Raw genomic sequence first — 16,049 nt, forward strand, 5'->3', positions numbered from 1 at the left:
GGACTTTGCAGATGTGATTAAGGTTAAAGATCTTGAGATGGGGAGATTATCCTGAATCATCTGTGGGTATAGTGCAATCATGTGAGTCTTTAAAAGTAGAGGACCTTTCAGATACATGCACCCTTATGTTTATAGCAGCATTATTTACAATAGCCAAATTATGGAAGCAGCCCAAGTGTCCATTCATAGATGAATGGATAAAGAAAATGTAGTATATGTGTATGTATGTATATGTACACACACACACACAGGAATATTATTCAGCCATAAAAAAGAATGAAATCTTGCCATTTACAACAACATGGATGGAGCTACAGAGTATAATGCAAAGCAAAGTCAGTCAGTCAGAGAAAGACAAATACCATATGATTTCACTCATATGTGGAAACAAAACAAATGAGCAAAGGGAAAAAGGGGGGGGAAGAGGGCGGGGGGGGGGGAAGGAAAGAGAGACAAACAAGAAACAGATCCTTAACTCTAGAGAACAAACTGATGGTTAGCAGGGGGGAGGTGGGGTGGAGATGGGTAAAATAGGCAAAGGGGATTAAGGAGTGCACTTGTGATGATGAGCACAGGTTGTTGTAGGGAAGTCTTGAATCACTCTATTGTACACCTGAAACTACTGTAACACTGTATGTTAACTAAACTGGAAATAAATTGAAAAAATTAAAAAAAAAAAAAAACAACAGAGACCTTTCCTGGCTGTGGTCAGAAAGATTATGAAACAGAAGGGTCAGAAAGATACAATGTTGTTGGTTTTGAAGGCAGAAGAAAGGGGCCATAAGACAAGGAATGTGAGGCCTCAAGAAGCTTGAAAACATAAGAAACAGATTCTCCTCTGAAAAGAGAGAAAGGAATTTTCCAGAAAGGAATGCACCACTGCTGACACCTTGAATTTAGCCCAGTGAGACCCATGTGGCACTTCTGAGCTTCAGGACTGACTATAAGATAATACAGTTTTATTGTTTTATGCCATTAAGTGGTAATTTGTAGGACAGCAACAGAAACTTAATGCAAGTCCAAGTATCTCTGGCTGCTCTAGATAAATTTGCCTTTCTCAAATCTCTCTCCCTCAATATTTACAGTAACTTGCCTTGGAAACAATCAAGACTAATCCCATTATGCCCTACTTTCCTTTTATATCAGTTACCAAGAGAGGCCCAAGACCCCCACACACACACACACCATCACCTGGATTCTTGTCCTTATATACTCTTTATATCCCTACATTGATCCCTTTTCCCTTCCTTTCCCAATTTCCAAACTCCTTTAACTGTGTTCTCTGGAACTCACGGTGATATCATTAACAAAATCTCCTATTTCCTCAATTCGTTCCTGCACGAATTCTTGCTTCTCCTTTCTTGCACCAAATGAAACCCCACTCTCCTCTAGAAGTTCTGCTCTAACTCCAGTCCTTTCAATGACAGCTATTTCCTTCTCCCATGTCACAAATGACTAGGTCCCGGCGGCGAGGCAGACCTCCTTGTTCCTCACTGTCATTGCGGAATTATTCCCCTTCCTCCCCTCCCTAAAATATCCAGTTTTGAACTCATGCCTCCAGATGATATCAGCTACTACCCTCTCCGTGTTATAATCATTCATAAACTCCCAGAACAAGCCCTCTTGTTCCCCCAGGGTTGTTATTCTCTTTAATACCTCTTCTGTCGTTGTTTTTGAATTTTAATATCTGTAACAATGATCCTCTCAACATGTTGGCCAGTCAGTTCCTTCACTTCCTCCCCTCCAAAATCCTGTGCACCATCCTACTTCCCACTCATTCCCCTGAATTATTCTAGAACTCACCATTGGAAATAATCACACGCCTCTCGATATTCTCTTATTTCAAACACTGATCCCTCTATAGCTCACACAAGCAGAGATAGCTAGCATGTGATCTGCTTGATTCAAAAGCCACAAAAAAACAGATTTTTTTTTAAATTGGCAGGACAGCTCTAATTTATTTATTTATGCCTATGACTTCTCCCTCCCCCCCAACTTGTCCTAGCCTCCTAATCTTTGCTAGGCCCTCACAATTTCTCATCCCAGGAAAGGCACAAAGGAACAAGGCAAGTTTATCTGAGATGGTCAGGGAATATCAGAGACAGAAATGCTTTTTCTTTTTTGTGTTTGTCTAAATGCCTTCCTTTTTGCCACTGAATCCTTTGTACATTTATTATGGATAAGCCACTCCATGAGACATTCTACAGCAAAATGCAATGATTGCTTACAACTCTATACAGCTCAAGTCATACTGATAATAAAAACTTCTTATAATTCCAACTTACAGCATTTATTAATACAGGCACAAATAATACAAATACTGAAGAACATGTGGAGGGGAAACCAAGGCTTCTGAAGGTCACTTCTCTTGCCACATTGCACGGTACTGATTTTCCTTTCCAGCTTCATTCTATTTCTCTAGCCTCATCCCCCATTCCACCCTCACTGTAGACATTACTCCTTACTCTCAACCACAATGCACTTCTCACCATTCCCATGAGGTAGTAAGCAAAGACCCCTGGGTAAACAAAGGTCCATTCATCAGTGCCTAACATATTACCAACACAAAAAAACTTAAATAAACTAGAATTAACATTCACAGGAAATCACAGTGTCATTCACATCAGGATTCAATTAATCAGTATGCAAAATTCATGTTGTTAGTGAAAAACTAAACGGATGTACCATATATTAGTCTCCTATGGCTTTTAAAACACATTACCACAAACTTAATGGAATGAAAAAAAACCACAAATTTATTCTCTCCCAGTTCTGCAGATCTGAGTCCAATACAGGTCTCACTGGGCTAAACTCAGAGGGTCAGCAGGGCTATGTTCCTCTCAGGAAACTTTAGCAAAAAATGTCTGCTTGCTTTTACAACCTGCTCACCTTCCTTGGCTTATGGCTCCCCTCCTCAATCTTCAAAACCAGCAGCAGGCCATGTGCTTCTTAAGCTGCCATCTCTTCTGCCTCCCTTTTCCCTTACAGAGACCCTAGTAATTGATCACATTGGGCCCAACCAGATAATCCAAGATAAACTTCCCAACTGTAATTCCTCTTTGCCACTTAACGTAACACAGTGACAAGGTTCTGGGAATTAGGGCATGGACATTTTGAAGGACCACTGTTCTGCCTACCACATTCCATGACCAAAGAAGTCTCTCTTTGGTGAAGACAAAATTAAGTTATCTTTGGGGAAGATAATACATTAAAGAATAATTCGATCTATCAATAGATAGGGACGCCTGGGTGGCTCAGTTGGTTAAGCGTCTGCCTTCGGCTCAGGTCATGATCCCAGGGTCCTGGGATTAAGTCCCGCATCGGGCTCCCTGCTCAGCGAGGAGCCTGCTTCTAACCTCTGCCTGCCACTCCTGCTGCCTGTGCTTTCTCTCTCTCTCCCTAATAAATAAATAAAATCTCTAAAAAAAAAAAAATAGATAAACAACTACACCACCATGCCAAGTAGTTTGTAACCTTTTTTTTTTTTTTGTATTATATTATTAAAGTATTGTAACTTCTGAGCTATCTTTTCATGTTTCTTCAAGGGAACTGAAAAATAATGTGGATGATATTTCATGTTCCAGGAGTTCAACTGCAACTTTCAAGCCTAACGTTATTGCTATATGGCCCCAAGAGGCTCTATGTCTGTTTTTTTCTGAATGGCAAAAGTTATTTTAATGTCCAAAAAAATATGAAAGGATACTTTCCCTTTTGGACAACTAATTCATGTGTTATACTGCATTAAAAAAAAAGACATAATTGCATTAAAAAAAGACATAATTTTATAAGTGTCAAACAGATGTCCAAAGATTAATTAAATCCGATCCTTCATGGATTGGCCTGTTTTAAAAAGACAAGTGTATGTAAATTTCTTTCTTCCCCGCAAGATTTTATCTATTTGACAGAGCAAGCAAGCGAGTGAGGGAAGGAGCAGAACGACAAAATATCCAAGCAGACTCCTGCTGAGCATGGAGCCTGATGCAGGGCTCGATCCCTTGACCCATGAGATCAGGACCTGAGCCAAAACCAAAAGTCAGTCGCTTAACCAACTGAGTCACCCAGGCACCCCTGGGTGTATGTAAATTTCTGAGATGGATCTGAGGAGGAGGGAGAAGGGAGGGAGGGAGAGGAATGGAGAGGAAAGGGAGGGTAAAAATGAATGAATAAATTACATCAACCTAGAAGTACAGAATTTCATTAGTGATAAAAAATCTCCAGGGACCTGTTAGGAATCTGATTATTAAGTAGTATTATGAAAATATTAGGCTTAGGGCTAGCTCATGAAATATTTAATAACTTAAAACTAGTATGTACAAATACGGTAACAATGCTTTGACATATTATATACTTCATCAATGAGGCCACCAGACCCATGTAAAATGCCACTAAAAATCTATCAATTTTTAAGGCCACAAGTATTCCTCTAATTTTTTGCAGTATAATTACTTTATAAAATAGGCAGTTGTTTTGACCTATTAAAACCTGGGTAAGGGCGCCTGGGTGGCTCAGTTGGTTAAGCGACTGCCTTCGGCTCGGGTCATGATCCTGGAGTCCGGGGATCGAGTCCCGCATCGGGCTCCCTGCTCGGCAGGGAGCCTGCTTCTGCCTCTGACCCTCCCCCCTCTCATGTGCTCTCTCTCTCTCTCATTCTCTCTGTCTCAAATAAATAAATAAAATCTTAAAAAAAAAAAAAAAACCTGGGTAAACTGCCAGGTTGCTTTTGTGTAGCCAAGTAGGCCAAGCAAGTTCACAACCATCTGAAAACTAGTTCAAATATGTTTAGATGCATCCTGAAGCACAGATTATTCAGAAAACTACCAGACAGCATTTCTTCACTAAAATAATCATTATATCCACACTTTAAGATAAAATTTACTCCCTTTACATTGTAAGACTTTGCAGTATGAATCATATATATGCTATCCATTTCCACTTTTCTGTCTTATCCCTATTTACTTTCAAAACTTTAAAATAAATATATGTGGGTCTCACAATTGACTATTAACTATTTTTTAAACCTGATTAAACTGATTTTTTCTTTTTAAGATTTTATTTATTTATTTGACAAAGAGAGACACAGCGAAAGAGGGAACACAAGCAAGGGGAGCAGAGCAGGGAGCCGGATGCAGGGCTCCATCCCAGGACCCTGGGATCATGACCTGAGCCAAAGGCAGACGCTTAACGACTGATCCACCCAGGGGCCCGATTAAACTGATTCAAACTGACTGCCGAATCCTCACCTGAAATGCTAAAGTCTTAGAAAATGGCAGATCAAGACACTATCTGAATCTGTGTAATAAGAAGGGAGATGGGGCTCATATTGCACAGACAAATCTTCCCAGTAGCATCCAAGTAGGAGTAATTAAGGACAAAATAGGATGTGTGAGTGGCACACTAATTAACAGCCAGAAGGCCTATGACCAGGTTTCACAAAGTGCAACCTGGATTTGAGAAGTATTACAGAACAGAGACATACTCTTGATACAGAAGACACAGGATTTGAGATTTCTATTGATTTATGTCTGCTATTGAGCCCAGACAGTGAATTTGTATTTCATATATTGTATTTTTTGGTTCTGAAATTTCCATTTCATTCTTTTACATGGTTTCTATTTTTCAGAGGAGAACTATGCTTCCATTCATTTCAAGAATGTTCACTTTTACCTCAAGGAGCACAGATATAACAGGTGCTTTAAAGTCTTTTTCTAAAAACTCCATCACTGGATCATCTCAGGTTTGGCATCTATTTATTATCTTTTCCCTTAAAAAGTGGTCAGATTTTCCTGTTTCTTGGGATGTTAAGTAATTCTGGATTATATCCTAGACATTCTGAAATATTAGGTTATAAAATTCCAGATTCTATTAACCCCTTCTGAATAATTTGATTTTTTTACTGAAGTTTACTCTAAGTCTGTATTGCCTTCTGTGGGTCGTCAGTTCAGTTTTTAAAGCCTTTACTTTTACTATATTATTTGGGTTTATCCTTTATATGAAACACTAAGAGGCAAGTCTGGATCTGAATAGTGGTTTATAACATAGTTCAGTTCTCTAAGTCTTTGCTGTGTTTCTTTGGGTCTGTTCTGTGCATGTAGAGCTCACGAGTGAGGTAGGACCTTTGTGAGTTCGTACTCACAATTAGGGAATCTCCTCTCAGCTCTCTTCTCCCTGAGATTTTCCCAGCATGCTCCAGTTTCCAGCAGCCCCTTTCCCAATTCCTCTGTGGCCAGAGAAATTATTTTCTCTCAGAGTTTTAAGTGCTAGTGCTGCCGTGGCAGTGCAATTTTAGAAGTGGAGATAGTCTTAGGGCAAGTTGGATAGAGAAAAAGGAAAATAAGGGGACCCCTCTTCCTTATTCTCTGGCTAGAAATGGGGGTTTCTCTTGAACTTTTTGCTAACTGCTACACCCACTGTGCAGTTCCACAATTCAGCCCACCATTTTGTCAAAGCTGGGTCATGGAAAGAAAAAACTGATAAACTCACAATTATACAGGCTACCCTTCAAATTATGACTTCCCGTCTCAATTTGCCTGTTATTAATTTTCAGTCTTCAAATAGTTGGTTTTTGTATTTCATTAGGAGTTTCTAGTTCTAATCAGTTGGGAGAATTAGGCTTACTCCAACTTGGGTCTACCCATTGTATTATATCCATGTCCCAACAGACTTTTCACCTAGTGGCTTTAGTAGTCATTGACTGATCATTATCTAGATCCATTATTTCATTAGAAGCTGCACTGTGGTGACTTTCTAAACCTATTATTTTCTCAGCATTTCTTACCAGCTATGATTCTTCTATAAAGGTAAACTATTTTTACCCTCTTAACTATTTGGTTATCCTGGAATAGAATCTGTGTAGAAAAACATTAAATGGGTGATTCTTTCATTTACAAATGATTTTCAGAGTAATGACCTGATACCTGTGAGAATTTTTTTTCAAATATTACGATAAACTTCTGGAATCTTATGTATTTGTGTATCAACCTACTGTAGTCATTACATTTTTTAAAACCCATTTTTTATGAAAAATTTCAAACACACACAAAAGTAAAAAGAATAATATAATTATTAACCCACATATTGCCTATTTTCAACAATTATCAAATCATGGCCAATCTGGTTACATCTAAAATGCCCCTTCTCCCTTCCTTCCCACCCTCCTTTGCATTAGTAAAAGTAAGCCCCCAAAACTGTATCATTGCATCTGTATGAATCTATAAATTACAAGGACTAATAAAAAACATAACCACAATATCATTATCCTACCTTAAAAAGTTAACAGATGTGTAAGACCTCCACACACAAAATTCTGAGAAATTTTAAAAGGCCTAACTATATCAAGGTACTACCATAGTTAAGGTATTGAAACTCTCAATATTGAAAGATGTTTAATATATCTAATATGATCTACAGATTTCACATTAAGCTAGTCAATAATAATACTAAATAATATTAAACTTGCTTACTATTTTTTTAAACTTGCTTACTATAAAGCAGATTATCTATTTAGGAAAACTGACAGGTTGAATATAAAATTTTTATTGAAATTCAAAGGACCAATAAAAACCAAGGCAACTGTGAAGAACACAATTGGAGGATTTAAAGCTACAGTAATTAGAAGAGTATGGCACTGGCACAACAACAGCCCAATGGAACAGAAGAATCCAAAAATAGACCCATGAATAAACACTCACCTGAATTACAACAAAGGCACTAGTGTATTACTATAGGGAAAGGATAGTCTTTTCAATAAATAATGTTTGACAAAATGGGTTTCCATATGAAAAATAAAATGTACCAGGAACCTTACCATATACCATGCATAAACCTAAATGTAAAGGTTAAAACAATCAAGTTTATAAGAGAAAACATACAAGAATACCTTCTTGGCTTTGGGATAGACAAAGATTTCTTAAAACACACAAAAAGCACCAACTATAAAAGAACAGTTTGGTAAGATGGACTTTATTAAATTTAAGAAATTTTCTTAATAAAGACACACTATTAAAAGAGTAAAGAAGTAGGACAGATATCTTCAATACTTAATCCAACAAAAAACTTATCCTAGAAATAAAGAACTCCTACCAATCCATAAGATAGACAACAGAAAAATGGTCAAATGACATGAATAGGCATTTCTCAAAAGAGGATATCCAAATGGTCAATAGCATATAAATATGTGCTAAATCTTTAAAGTTAGCAAGGAATTACAAATTAAAACTCCAATAATTTTTCACCACATATACGGCAAAGAAGCTACTATTAAAAAACACTAATAATTTTAAGTGTTGGTGAAGATGTAGAGCAGTGAGAACCGTTGTACACTGTTGGTAGGTATAAACTGATTCAACCACTTTCAAAAACTAGGGGCATCTCCTAAAGCTAAACAGCGAAATACCATGATCAACAATTTCACTCTTAGATATTTACTCAAAAAAAACAAAAAAACTGCATGCATATGTGCACCAAAAGACATGCTCAAGAATATTCACAGCAGCATTGTTTGTAATAGCCAAAAACTGATAATGATCCAAATGTTCACCAACAATAAAATGGATAAACTGTGGCAATATACAATGAAGTATTACAAAGCAATGAAAAGGAATAAATTAATGTTATATGAATCATCATGCGTGACTCACATATACAAGATGTTGATCAAAAAAGATAGTCAAAAGATGTTTAAAAATAGACAATACTAATTAGACAATACTAATGAATAGTAAATGCAGTGCGAATAATAGTTACCTTTGGAAATGTGTGTTGACTGTCAGGGGGCATGAAGGAGGCTCCTGGATTGATGAAAATATTCTATCTCTTGATCTTGGTATTGTTTAAACGGGTATTGACTTCATAAAATTTCATCAAAAGGATATTCAAGATTTATCCACTTTATAAAAAGCATGGTTTAATTCAATGCAAAAAGTTTTAAAAGTTAGCAATACTATACCAGTCCCTTAATTTTTAAATTTTTAACTTTTTGGTTATTTTACTTGGTAAAATTCAAGTCTAGGAAAACTACATTTCTATTATCAGTTTGCTTAATTGGATACTAAAAGTCATATTTACTTCTTTTCAGTACAATTACTGAAGAATTATCTTGATACATGGATCCTTCCCAAATTATGAAGGCAATAGAAAGTCTAGGCTGAAGTTAGACCCGTCCCATTATTTACAATCTAAAAATTCTAAAATGGCTTTTTTTTCTTCAGAGATAATGTGCGCGGGCAAGTGGAGGGAGGCAGAGGGAGATGGGGAAAGAATCCTCAAGCAGGCTCCCCTTGGAGCACGGAGTCCAATGTTGGGCTCAATCCCAGAACCCTGAGACCATGATCTGAGCCAACACCAAGAGTTGGACGCCCAACTGACTGAACCACCCAGGTGCCCCTATTGATCAATTTTTCTATATTAAGTTCCAAATCCTTAGTTTCCATAATTTGTATTTGGCCAAAAAAAAAAAAAAAAAAAAAAGAGAGGTAAGAAAACTTAAGACTGAGGCTTAGCAGCAGTTTTAGCTAGAATTGAATAGCAAATCAAGGCAAGGTGTTAGCATAAGGCTGTTGTGAAAATGAAATAAATTACTAAATGTAGAACGCTTAGAATATAATGTCTGGCACTAAATAAAAAGCTCAAAAAGGTCATCAATTATTAATGCCAGTTTGAGAAATACTATAATAGATCCTAACTCTTGAATTTCCTTCAAAATATAATAAATTTAAGGTCAAAATATAATAAATGTAAGACAGTAAAACCAGATCTACTTTTAAAAACCAAGCATATTTATGGAGCTAAGGGAACACAATAGATTTTTAATAAAACAAGCTATAGTGAACATTAAAGAAAAGTAGCAGGCAGAAGAAAATTTAACGCATTATACCTAAGATTTTTCTGAAGTTCTAAATTCTACCAATTGGTATTTAACTATGATCTTGTGATTGAAAAAACTGATGAGATAATCAGCAAGAATACTTCTAATAGGGCGCCTGGGTGGCTCAGTCGTTAAGCGTCTGCCTTCGGCTCAGGTCATGATCCCAGGGTCCTGGGATCAAGTCCCACATCGGGCTCCCTGCTCTGCGGGAAGCCTGCTTCTCCCTCTCCCACTCCCCCTGCTTGTGTTCCTGCTCTCGCTGTCTCTCCCTCTGTCAAATAAATAAATAAAATCTTTAAAAAAAAATAAAAAATAAATTAAAAAAAAGAATACTTCTAAAGACTTTGTCTTTGCATACCAGTTTTTACATTTGCAAAGTTCTATTTCATTTTATCTCCACATTACTATAAAATAACTTAATTTTATAAAATATTTAGAAGTCAAACTTATTAAATCCAGTAAAGAATCATATAGAACAGAGTATCTGCACTGACAACCACAAATTAATCATAAACCACCCAACAAACAAATACTGTTCAGAATAGTACCAACATGTAAACAGAGTATGTGTGAAAGCACTTTGAAAAAAGTACAAGCACTGTAAGTGTATTATTAATGAAAGTAAATAGTAATTTAAAAGCAACAGTATTTGGACATAATCTCTAGGTCTTTTGATAATTGCTAATGGCATTTCTTTAAACTTTCTACTTGGAAATACTTTCAAACTTTCAGAAAAGCGTACAAATAGTTAAAAAAAAACTCCTATGTATATTTCATCCAGATTTATCAATTAACATTCGCATTTTTTATCATATATGGATAAACATTTGCTGAACCATTTGAGAATAAGTTGTATATATCATACCCTTTTACCCCTAAATACATCAACATATGCCTCTTAAGAACAAAGACATTCCTTTAAATAGCCATAATATAGTTACTAACTTCAGGAAATTTATTATACAAAATTTTTATTTAATGTCTATTTTCCAATTTTTTTTTTTTTTTTTAACTGAGCATATGAAGTCCTCTAAGGCTTTCCTCCTCCTCCAATACAGGATCTGTCCAATTAGCTTTCCGATCTCCATAGACTCCTTTAATCTGGAATAGTTTTCCTCAACTAAATGTCATTTAAACTATCTGATCTTTACAAGGTGTTCTGTAGGATAATATTTTAAAAGCTGGGTTCTTGAGCAAACTATACAGGAAGGTTCATTTAAAAAAGAGATTCAGTGGATAAGTTGGGGAAGTGTCAGAGGACTTAGATGAGAATATATGAATCTTCCTATCTAATACTAGCTTTTAGTACATTTTAAAGCTTTATAAGAAGGAGGCTTCTAAGTTTCTTTGAGATTGGTAATTTTTGAATTAGTGGTTTATCCTCTCTCTTAAGATTTCAAAAAATAACAATATATAATCAACTTAGACAAATAAATCTGGCCAATGATCTGATGGCTATCTATAAAGAATAGATCCAGAGAAAATTACTGTTTTCATCAAAATTCTCTCCTACAGTTTTTTTTTTTGTTTTTAAATTCTCTCCTACAGTTAACAAAAAACACCCAGCCCCAATAAGCAAACCTTTATAGAAACTAGAATTACTGTGATCATACATACATATAATAGGTACCAGAGCTACAACAGATCTTGTTCTTCACTCAACACTGACTGTGTGCCAACCATGTGTCAGGCCTACAATAGCTATGGCGGCATCCATTGTTTAAAAAACAGGCCTGGTATCTACCCTTAGGAAACTTGTAATTTAGTAAACCCAAGACTCTTGCTTTCAGAGAGGAATGGTATTATTTTTCCCTATTTTGAAGATGAAGCTACTAGCACTCAACCTACAAATACTTCTCCAACCATGAAGAGCATAGGTCAGCTAACTTATTCTGTAAAAGGTTACACAGTAAATACTTTTGGCTTTCTGGACCCTAAGGTCTCTGATGCAACTACTGCACTTAAATTAACTCTGCCACTGGAACATGAAAACAGCCATACACAATATGTAAAAAAAAGAATGGCTGTGTTACAATTAAGCTTTATTCACAGATGCTGAAATATGAATTTCATATCATTTTCACATCACAAAATAGTATTCTTTTGAGATTTTCTTTTCCTCTAATCATTTCAAAATTTAAACACTATTCTTAGCTCATAGGTCATAGAAAAACAAGCAACAGGCTGGATTCGGTATTTTGCAGACTCCTGATAGACTTGCTTATAAAAGCTGGAGCTGCAGTGGGTGACTGGCCCTTCTTTACCTCATTAACTAATTCTTTATCGCTACACGTAAAATATAACAGGAAATAATTCTTATTTTATTTTTCAGTCATTTGCAAATCACCTTCATCTCAGAAAAAGATGTTATAAATCTAACTTCTGAGTAGTAACTGAAAAATTTTAAGAATTAGTGAAAATACTTTATATCTCCCTATCAATTATCTTACCAATCAATAAGTCTTTACTCCTCAAAAAATTAAAATTCTAAAGACAAATTAAGGCTATCAAAACAAGTAGCAGATCATGCTCTAAATATTTTTAGAGCATGTGGGTGACTGGCCCTTCTTTACCTCATTAACTAATTCTTTATCGCTACACGTAAAATATAACAGGAAATAATTCTTATTTTATTTTTCAGTCATTTGCAAATCACCTTCATCTCAGAAAAAGATGTTATAAATCTAACTTCTGAGTAGTAACTGAAAAATTTTAAGAATTAGTGAAAATACTTTATATCTCCCTATCAATTATCTTACCAATCAATAAGTCTTTACTCCTCAAAAAATTAAAATTCTAAAGACAAATTAAGGCTATCAAAACAAGTAGCAGATCATGCTCTAAATATTTTTATAATACTTTGTCCTATGCTTCTTGCCAGGAGAGTGCAAACCTCACTATATCCAATAATTTTGAATTACGCAGAAAAAAAAAGAAAAAGAAAGAACACGGCATATTTCTGAGCTCAAAATGAAAACTGAAGGTATCTAGTGAAACTCACCAAGTTCTAAAGATTCATCTAAGAAGAATGCAGAATTTTCCAAAGGCATCTTAAACTGTGACAGAATCAGCTTCTAAGTTTCAGCGGCTTTACAGGAAAAAATAAAATAAAAATACTGTAAAACAAGGGCAGCTGTGGAGATGTTAGCCAAAGTCTAAGCAACAATATCTCTGGTAGTTTTTTTCCATGCATGTATACAGCATTAATTGGGGCCTCCTATGTGCCAGGAACTGGGGATGAAGCAATGAACATGTCAGATCCCATCAACCCCTGTGGGAGCTCACTATGTAGGGCAACTCCAAGTGGGATGAAAGGCTTTAAGAATCATGATGTTGTTAGGGGAAAGCATGGCAGAAATACAAACCAGTCTGGTGGGAATTGGTTAGGAATGGTCTCCTAAAGGAGGGGCATTTAATGTAAGCATGAATAGGATCTAGCCAGATAAAGCAAGGCAGGAGGGAAAAGAAAGTGTTTCATCCAAAGTGAACAGCATGTTCAAATGGCCAGATATGAGAGAGAATATGGCATTTGTGTGGAAGTAAAGTAAGTGCAGTGTGGCTGCTCAGAGTAAGAAACGAGATAAAAAGAACGTTCTCTGAGAGGAGATAGATAAGGTAGGAAACAGGTGTGGCCATTTGCCTTGAGTCACAGAGTCACATGGGGTAAAAGGCAGAGCCCATTTTAAACCCTCATCACCTGACTGCAATATACGACCCATCCTGAAGTTCTTCCAGCCCACTAGCCTCAAGGGCTCAAAGGGGGGCCCTTGGGAAGGAAGCTGAGGAAAAAATCCTTGTGGAGGATGATCCTTTTAGGGAGCTTTTGCAAGGGCCCGAGGGAAGACTGCCTTGGGCCAACAGCCAGCCTCCCTATGAATGAACTGGACAACTAACCATCAAGAAATTCCCCTGCAGAATGATAGGAAAGAAGTCAGTCTCAGCATCATTCTTTTTTTTTTTTTAAGATTTTATTTATTTATTTGAGAGCGAGCGAGCGAACATGAACAGGGGGAGAGGGAGAAGAGGACTCCCCGCTGAGCAGGGAGCACAACATCCTTAATTACTAACAGTTACCAAACACTTTACTATGTGTGAAGCTCTGTTATAAGTGATTTACGTATGTATTAACTAACTCAATCCTCACGTCCCTATGAAGTAGGTACTTTTATGACCCTGTATTTCCAGTATGATTTTATGAAACTATCCAATCATGGCCATTAAGTCTTATTAACAATTAAAGTTAAAATGATCAGAAACATTAACATTTCTCACCACAATATTAAAAGCATTTTCATTACCCTTCTACCAGAGAAGTACCATTTTAAATATCAATTAACAAAAATAAAAGACATTAATTTGGTTTTTTTTTTAAACTAGCAGTTCTATTAGGGAAAGAGTTTGGGAAATCCTGTTCTTATTCATTCACTCACTATGGTATGTTCTACATATCCAGTGGTAAGAAAAACACACCAAATTCCTGCCCTCATGGAGTTTTAGGCATTGAAATACAATGATGTTTGACACTCCTGGGCAATTACATTTTTGCAACGTATCCTAAGTTTTTTTGAATGAATGAAGAACCAACAACCACACAGACAAAATCTGATGCAACAGAAGAGAATCAAAACTTGAGGGAAGTGGATTGTGAGTAAAAATATACACATGTTAAAAGAGGGAGAGAGAGAATAAGAAACTGTTCCACTGAGGAGTATACTCAGGAAGAATGAAAAAGAATCCTCACTCAAAGAGAGCATAGAGAAATAGTAATAATCAGTGCACAGTGATAAAGGTCCTTAAGGAAGTTAACAGTAATGAAAATAAAATGTATATGAATATTATGCAGCATTAGACTCAAGACTATAATCTAGTGATGAAAGATTAAACCTTAATCCAGCAGTCTTCACACTGGGGATCAGATGGTTTTAAGGGAATCAATTTCCAGATCCTTAATTTCCAGAATTACCAACCATTTACTAGAATTAATATCAAGGTCAGAGCATTATACTTGTTTCTCCTTTCCTGCACTCTACATTTCCTACACTCTACATTTTATAATCCTCCTTCTTCCAGTTCACAAGAGAAAGATCTCTCAAACATCTAACATCTCACTACAATGCATTTCCTTGAATTGTAAAAACATCCAAAACACCAAAGAAGTAATTTGAAATACTGATATCAGGGGAACACCCTTAATGGAAGCACCATATTTCTAAGGTGGTTTTGTCTTTCCCTATACCTTACACTTCTGTTAATGATAATACCTGACATTAAAAAGGAGGTATTTTGGCCCAAATGGGCTGCTACAACTTTGGGAGGTGAGAAGAAAAACTTTTGATTAAGAAGCTCACATGAGAGAGAATCCAATGAAAACAGTGATGATAAATATTGAAGAGTGTTATAATTTAGTTCATCCACGTAAAAAGCTTATGACTAGACTCCTTATATAACTTATCTAGAATTATTTAGAATTCAAGATCTGGAAAGCATCTTGAATTAGAATTCAAGATCTGTACTTTCACCATTTCCCAAAAAACGACAAAGAAATCAATACACTCTGTCAGCCACCTGTGTTTTTTATCTGTGAACTGAAGATACCTTACATGGATTTAACGAGTTGGAAAGAGCACTTATCGAAAGAAAAGAAAAAGAGAGCTCTTACTTCTGTCAAATCAACAGCATGCTTTTTTTTTTTTTTTTAAAGATTTTATTTATTTATTTGACCGAGAAAGACACAGTGAGAGAGGGAACACAAGCAGGGGGAGTGGGAGAGGGAGAAGCAGGCTCCCCGCTGAGCAGGGAGCCCGACGTGGGGCTCGATCCCAGGACCCTGGGATCATGACCCAAGCCGAAGGCAGACGCTTAACCGACTGAGCCACCCAGGTGCCCCTCAACAGCATGTTTTCAAGTAGCAAACACCAAAGTTAGTGTTTTATATTCTTTATTGAGAAACAGTTTTATTAACTTTTGTCGAAAGAATACTGGACACAGTAAATCCTTTTTTTTTTTTAAGATTTTATTTATTTGACAGAGAGACACAGCGAGAGAGGAAACACAAGCAGGGGGAGTGGGAGAGGGAGAAGCAGGCTTCCTGCCCGATGTGGGGCTCTATCCCAGGACCGTGGGACCATGACCTAAGCCGAAGGCAGACACTTAAGGACTGTGCCACCCAGGCGCCCCCATATTTTTT

At 36.5% G+C, this 16,049-nt stretch overlaps 1 protein-coding gene across 17 annotated transcripts in view; it reads right to left on the minus strand.

The window, feature by feature from the left end:
- The window catches only part of CLOCK (clock circadian regulator), a 152,333-nt gene that overhangs the window by 108,955 nt on the left and 27,329 nt on the right, over positions 1-16,049 (minus strand). For 7 of the 17 annotated variants that reach the window (XM_064584503.1, XM_045881120.3, XM_045881123.3 and 4 more), the window contains exons 3-4: positions 12,864-12,950; positions 8,743-8,884 (exon numbers count right to left, since the gene is read on the minus strand). The exons of 6 other annotated variants lie outside the window; for them this stretch is intronic. The gene's annotated coding sequence lies outside the window, so the exon portion shown is untranslated. The remainder of the gene's footprint in view (positions 1-8,742; positions 8,885-12,863; positions 12,951-16,049) is intronic. 4 more of the 17 variants (XM_045881118.3, XM_054508918.2, XM_045881117.3 and 1 more) reach the window with 3 other exon arrangements.

The sequence above is a fragment of the Mirounga angustirostris genome, unplaced genomic scaffold, assembly GCF_029215605.1.
Source record: "Mirounga angustirostris isolate CCGP_5_RB_7025 unplaced genomic scaffold, mMirAng1.0.hap1 SCAF_2, whole genome shotgun sequence".
NCBI classification, from domain to species: domain Eukaryota; kingdom Metazoa; phylum Chordata; class Mammalia; order Carnivora; family Phocidae; genus Mirounga; species Mirounga angustirostris.